This window comes from Cervus elaphus, chromosome 12 (assembly GCF_910594005.1).
Source record: "Cervus elaphus chromosome 12, mCerEla1.1, whole genome shotgun sequence".
Classification (NCBI taxonomy): Eukaryota; Metazoa; Chordata; class Mammalia; order Artiodactyla; family Cervidae; genus Cervus; species Cervus elaphus.
Genome location: NC_057826.1, coordinates 63,269,245 through 63,276,858, shown reverse-complemented (window position 1 = coordinate 63,276,858; position 7,614 = coordinate 63,269,245).

Sequence of the window (7,614 nt, the reverse complement as noted above, 5' to 3'; positions counted from 1 at the left end):
AGAAGGAATGCCTTGATCAGGAGACAGAACACTGCCAGTACCCTAGAAATCTACCTTATGCTTCCTTCCAATCACCACTCTCCTGACTACCCCCACCCTGAAAAGGTAAAACTGTCTTGATTTCTAATACAATTCATTTGATTAATTTGGGAACTTAATATAAATGCTGTCATTCATTATCATTCCTTTATGCCTAGTTTCTTATACTCAATATTATGTTTATGAAATCTATCCACATTGTTGCATGTAGACACAAAGCATTCATTTCATAGCTGTGTAGCATGAATATACCAAAATTTGTTTATCCACCTTACAGGCTTTACATAGGCATTTATATCTTTGAATTTTTCCCTGAATTGCCTTTCTTTGAATATATGTGTAAACGCTGGTTACTAATTAATATTCAAGGTTGAGCTTAAAAGCACATTTTGTGGAAAGGTTTATACAAAGATAAGAATGCCCTGTGCACTTGGGGCCGGTCCACCTTTCCTCGCGTCTATGTGTCCTGGCAACAATCATTTGGCAACACCGTCCTCTGGTGGTGGCTTTCTGAACTGCAACCATGGCTCATAGACGTTAAATACTGAACAGACTTTTCAAAGCATTACATAAAGTACCCAATGATCATTTGTGCAAACAAAAGTGTTCCATCTCCATCTCACAATAAGGATACAGGTCCATATTCAAAATAATAATGAAAGTTTAAAATATCAACTACCATTTCTCAAGTACCTTCTATGTGTCAGATAACATGTCAACCTCAACACGTATAGTATTCCATGTCATCCTTATAGCAAGGCTGTGAAGTGGTTATTGTTGTCTCTTTTCTGCGGTGAAAGAACAGACTTAAGCAAGTTCAATAATCATCTCAAGGTATGCTTGCGGTATAAGCCTCGCTGTTCAGGACTCCACTCAAGGTTCACTCCACCAGACCCCTCCCTGAGGAGGACTGGGGCTGGAGAAGAGCTTGTGCCCCTCCTGGGGCCCTCTGCTGGAAGGCAAGTGCTTCTAGCTCCTCTTCTCACATCTCCCTCTCTGCCCAAGAGGAAGGGACATACACTCCTGCTTCCCCCCAGGCCCCTGTTCCCATAAGGGGACCTCTTGTTTTTGTGATCACCTGAGATTTGACTGGGTCATGCTGAACTCGAGGATGGCTTAATACACCTAAAGGTTAAGAGTGTTTCTTAACTTAATATGTGGGTGTTACTCCATCTTTCTGCACCTGTGTAGCATCAGGTCAGCCTCTCTTCTGTCCTTGCTAATTGCTGCAGATAAGGTGTTAGGGAAGATGACAAGCCTTTCCTGGTTTGCTAGGGACTCCCTCTTTTTACACTGAAATTCCTGAGTCACAGGAAACGCGTCAGTCCTCAAGCGAGTTGACTTCCCTTTGCAATCGTGGGCAGGTTGGGCCCAAGTTGCACCACAGACACAGCTGTTCTAGATTCACTAAGAGAATGAGACATTCTTTAGGCTTCCTGGTTGGTGACACATGAGCTAATCAACAATCAGTAAGCACCAATAGGGACTTCCCAGGTGGCTCAGTGGTATCGAATCCGCATGCAATGCTGGAGATGCAGGTTTTGATTCCCAAGTTGGAAAGATGACCTGGAGAAGGAAATGGCAACCCACTCCAGTTTTCTTCCCTGGGAAATCCCATGGATAGAACAGCCTGGCGGGCTACAGTCCAGGGGGTCGCAAAAGAGTCTGACACAACTTAGGGACCGAACAGCAACAACATCAACGTGCAAAAAAATGGCAGTTTACCATTTTCCTTGCTGTATAGTATTTCACTGTTTGAATAACTGTTTGAATAACTGGTTTACCCATTCTCCTATTGATGGACATTTAGATTGAGCTTTTTGGTAACACAAACAGTGCTGCCACAAACAGTCTCATATATGACTCCTGGTGTGCCTGTATACAAGTTACTCTCAGGTAAACACTTGATCCTGAAAGTCTTTAGTGATGGCCCAGTGGCAAAGTGCTGTTCTCTGGTCTGATTCTCTTTCCACCTCAGAGTTCTGAGTTCAACACTCTCCACTAAACCCTCTTTCCCTGTGTATTAGTTAGGATTTTCAAGTAACACAAACCTGAAGTCAAGTGAAAAGCGTGAAAGTGTTAGTTGTTCAGTAATGTCCAACTCTTTGCAACCCCATGGACTGTAGCCTACCAGGCTCCCCTGTCCTTGGAATTCTCCAGGCAAGAATACTGGAGTGAGTTGCCGTTCCCTCCTCCAGCGGATCTTCCTGTCCCAGGGATCGAACCTGGGTCTCCGGCATTGCAGGCAGATTCTCTACCATCTGAGTCACCAGGGAAGTCAATTGAGATTAAGCAAAAAAAAACCAAAATGGGTGCAGAGGGCAGGGTGCAAGAGAAATATGTTGGAATGATGAATGATTGAGTGCTCTGATTGGGGGACTGATTTAAATTTGCATCACCTCTGCAGCCCTAAAAATGTCTCAATGTCCCTCATTGCTGAGCCAGTCTCTGAGGCCAGTGGATTCAGTGTTCTACTCTTGATTGGTCAGGATGAGCTACAAGCCCAGCCCTGGAAAGGGGATGTTGGGTCAGAGCCCTAAGCTTGTGCGCTGAGAGCAAAGGAGAAGGGAATTCCTTACCTGGACAAGGTATGTTCCATCCTTGGTGTCTGTTTCTTTAGGTGTGGCTGAGAGTGATGTGCTAAAGGTCCTAGCGATCTTGTATAGCTCTGAACTCTGACTGGGGGCTCTGGTTGCCTCGTCATCATTCTCCTCGTGTCTTAAAATCATAGCTGGGCCTGAACTCTGTGGCACTGAGTGGTCCTTCTCCAGTCTTCCAGGGCATTCCCTATGTAAACTCTCAGAAATGTCAAACATCGTTTCTGAGCTCACCTCCACGGGCACATTCCTCTGACCGCCTGATGTGACTTCTCGGAGATGGCTCACCGACCATAAGACAAAGGCCTATGTCTTTCTAAAGCATAGGCTGGAAGTCTTTCTAAAGCCCCTTATCTTTCTCGCCACCACTGTTCTTTCAGGCTGCGTGGTCTTTCGGGGATCTTCGTCTCTTACACTACTGAGTCCGATCTGTCACACAATTTTGTCATTTCCTTTCTCTATTATGTCCCTCAAGACACTTCTCTGCTTCTTGCTTTGCTCACTTTTTTTGGTTGTTGTTTTAATTTTTTGGCTGTATCATGCAGCATGTGGGGCCTTACCTCCCTGATCGGGGTTTGAACTTACACCTCCTGCATTGGAAGTATGGAGTCTTCACCACTGGACTGCCAGGAAAGTCCCTTGCTTTGCTCACTTTGATGAAGGCCACTGCCATGCTGTGACTTGCCCTGTGGACCGGCCCAGTGACGGGGACTCGGGGACAGCCTCAGGGCAACAGCCTATGGGGACCTGAGTCCTGCCAGCAGCCACTTGCGTCAGCTTGGAGGTGATCCTTCCCCAGGGGAGCTGATCACAGTCCCAGCCACCACTCTGACTGCAGAGAACTGGCTACGTCATGCCTGGATTCCCGGCCCACAGAAACCAAAAGAGATGCAGGCAATTGCTGTCAGGACGTGGAAGCAGCAGAGATCGTGATCTTGTGCCTGAGCTTCAAGGAAATGAATCTAATATTTCACCATCAGGGGTGACAGGGATGTTTCTTTCTTCTAATGGACACTGTGTTCCTCAGAGTTCTTTCAAGAAACAAGAGAGAGACAGTGAGTCCAAAATCTTCAGGGAAGGCTAGGAAGCCAGAGACTCAGAGAAGAGCTGCAGCCTGAGTCCAAAGGCCCTCTGCCCACAGAATTCCCTGTTGCTCCGGGAGGAGGGCAGTTCTTTGCTCTACTAAGGCCTTCAGGTCTTCTTTGTTCCTAAAGGAAATTGACCCTGAATATTCATTGGAAGGACTGATGCTAAAGCTGAAGCTCCAATACTTTGGCCACCTGATTTGGAGAACTGACTCACTGGAAAAGACCCTGATGCTGGGGAAAGATTGAAGGCAGGAGGAGATGTTGGATGGCATCACCGACTCAGTGGACATGAATTTGAGCAAGCTCCGGGAGATGGTGAAGGACAGGGAAACCTGGCATGCTGCAGTCTGTGGGGTCACAGAGAATCAGACACGGCTGAGGGACTGAACTAAACTGAAGGCCTTCAGCTGACTGGATGGAATGCATCTAGATTATGGAGGGTAATCTTCTTTACTCCAAGTCCACCTGATTTCAATGTTAATTTCACTCTCAAAACACTTCATGGAATATATCCAGAATACAGTTTGACCAAATTTCTGGGCCTTGTGGCCCAGACAAGTTGACATAAAATTAATCATTTCAATTACCCTGCTCCAGTTAAATAAATGCCCTTCTATTCATAATTTATTAAGGGATTTTTATAAATCCTGAGTTTGTGTTGAATTTTATCAAGAAATTACTTTTATTATTCTCAATTGATCTATACATTGTTAAATAAATTGTATACGTTTTCTAAAACTCTTCTTGCAGTGTTGAGATAAATCCAACTTGATTGGGAAAAAGAAATGTTTCTCAGTTCACCCTTTGCTCACCATTCCCACCATCACCCCTGTGCTAGACAGAAAGCAGAGTGCCATTTCAGGGCTGAGACTGGTGATGAGACCTGGTGCAGGGCCTTGCCGTCGCCCACACCCACTGGGTCATTTCTGGGCCTAGCCCTGGAGGGCCCCACAGGCTGCATAAAGAGCCTTGCACAATACACATAGAGTCTACAGGTGGGATCTGACAGCTACCCAAGTCACAGTCCTTACCCAGATAGAGTGGGGCTGATGGGGTGTCTGGGTAGTCAAGGGGTCTGGGGTTATAGTTTCACCTCTCTCACTCTGACTAGCTGCTGGGGGAGGTGAAACAGACAAATATACTCACAAACACACTCTCCTGCATCAGGTAAGGCCCTGAGCCTCAGCCCAGCCCATTCTAAGGACTGTGGTACTTCTTGGCTTTCTTTGTGTTTATTGAAAGCAACTTTAAAAAGATGCACAATGTGACAGTTGAGAGTTAAGTTTTATTTAGGCCAAGATGAGTGCTGCAGCCAGGGAGATGGCACCTCAGATAGCTCTGAGAGACTGCTTCAAAGCTGTGGGGGAGGTCACTATGGATGATTTTGGTGAAGGAGTGTGTGCTGTGTTGTGCTAAGTCACTTCAATTCTGTCCAACTCTTCGAGACACTATGGACTGTAAGCCACCAGGCTCCTCTGTTCTTGGGTTTCTCCAGACAAGAATAGTGAAGTGGGTTGCCATTTCATACTCCAGGGGATCTTCCCAACCCAGGGATTGAACCTGTGTCTCTTACACGGGCAGGTGGGTTCTTTACCACTAGAACCACCTGAAGGGGGAGTTTATGAAAGCAAGCATGTGTCTTACAAAAGGCTTTCTGCTAGTCATGAGGAGCTGATGTCACCATGAAGGAATTTAGTACTTTTCCAGGTATGAAGAGATACAAGGATTGGCATCAGGAAATCTATTCCTGAAAATATCTGGCCATCTAAAGACCTGTTCCACCAGTTTCCCTGGAGCACAGAGTGCCTCATTCTCCAGTTTCCTGGACTCCCTTCAGGGCATGTTGAAGGTCAATAACTGCAGCAGCACAGGATTCATCCTTCACAGAGGCAGATGGCAAATGCCCTTTGTGGTTGTTGTTCAGTCGCTAAGTCATGTCCGACTCTTGCGACCCCATGGACGGCAGCACGCCAGGCTCCCCTGTCCTTCACCATCTCCTGGAGTTTGCTCAAACTCACGTACATTGAGTCAGTGATGCCATCCAAACATCTCATCCTCTGTCACCTCTTTCTCCTCCTGTCCTCAGTAGTCTTTCTCAGCATTATGGTCTTTTCCAATGAGTCAGCTCTTTGTATCAGGTGGCCAAAGTATTGGAGCTTCAGCTTTAGCATCAGTTTTTCTAATGAATATTCAGGGTTGATTTCCTTTAGGATTAACTGGTTTAATCTCCTTGCTGTCCAAGGGAGTCTCAAGAGTCTTCTCCAGCACCACAATTCGAAAGCATCACTTCTTCGACGCTCAGTCTTCTTTATGGTCCAACTCTGACATTCGTACATGACTATTGGAAAAAACAACTCTGACGATAGGGACCTTTGTTGGCAAAGTAATGTCTCTATTTTTTAATACTCTGTCTAGGTTTATTGTAGCTTTCTTTTCAAGAAGCCAGCATCTTTTAATTTCATGGCTGCAGTCACAGTCTGCAGTGATTTTGGAGCCCAAGAAAATAAAATCTGCCACTGTTTCCACTTTTTCCCCATCCATTTGCCATGAAGTGATGAGACTGGATGCCATATCTTAGTTTTTTGAATGTTGAGTTTTAAGCCAGCCTTTTCACTCTCCATCTTTCACCCTCATCAAGAAGCTCTTTAGTTCCTCTTTGCTTCCTGCCATCATCTGCGTATCTGTTGATATTTCTCCCAGAAATCTTGATTCCAGCTTGTGATTCACCCAGCCTAAAATTTTGCATGATGTACTCTTCATAGAAGTTAAACAAGCTAGGTGACAATATACAGCCTTGACGTTCTCCTTTCCCAATTTTGAACCAGTCCATTGTTCCATGTCTGGTTCTAACTGTTGCTTCTTGACCTGCATACAGGTTTCACAGGAGGGAGGTAAGGTGGTCTGGTACTCCCATCTCTTTAAGAATTTTCCACAGTTTGTTGTGACACACACAAAGACTTTAGCACAGTCAACAAAGCAGAAGTAGATGTTTTTCTGGAATTCCCTTGCTTTTTCTATAATCCAGTGGATGTCAAATTTGATCTCTGGTACCTCTGCCTTTTCTAATCCAGTTTGTACATCTGGAAGTTCTTGGTTCACGTACTGTTGAAGCCTAGCTTTAAGGATTTTGAGCATTACCTTGCTAGCATGTGAAATGAGCACAAATGCCCTTGCATGCATATGTGCTAAGTTGCTTCCGTTGTGTCTGACTCTGTGTGACCCTATGGACTGTAGCCTGCCAGGCTCCTTTGTCCCTGGGATTCTCCAGGTGAATACTGGAGTGGATTACTGTGCCCTCCTCCAGGGCATCTTTCTGACCAAGGAATTGAACCCATATCTCTTAGGTGGATTCTTTACCATTAGCAACACCTGGGAAGCCCACAAATGCCCTTGGCAAGTGCCAATTTGTGGTAGAGTGTCAACATTTTTTCTTTCTTTGTGCCCCTTCTCACTCTCCAGAGCATAGGTCCTGAATCAGCCAGACTGCAAGGTGGGGGACACAGTCCTCCAGACTGCCAGGCTTTGTGACCCTACTTGGAGAGGCGCTGACCCCACTATGTAGTCTCAGGGAGCAACCCCCCCAAGACTGCCCTCACATTAGACACCAGCAGCAAGTTCAGGGGTCCCCAGAGCCACCCTCAGTTTAGACCAGCTGGCTACAAATTCGAGGGTTCCCAGGAACACCCGCAGGTTTGATAGTTTGCTAAGACCACTCACAGAACCCAGGAAAGCTCTACACTGTTTTCTTTCTTTCTTTCTTTTTTTTTTTTTTAATAGTGAAAGGATACAAATTGAAACCAGCCAGAGAGAAAGACCACAGGGCAGAGACTTTGAGGGGCTAAACAGGAAGTTCCCACTGTCCCCTCTCCATGGAGACACAAACAGCATTA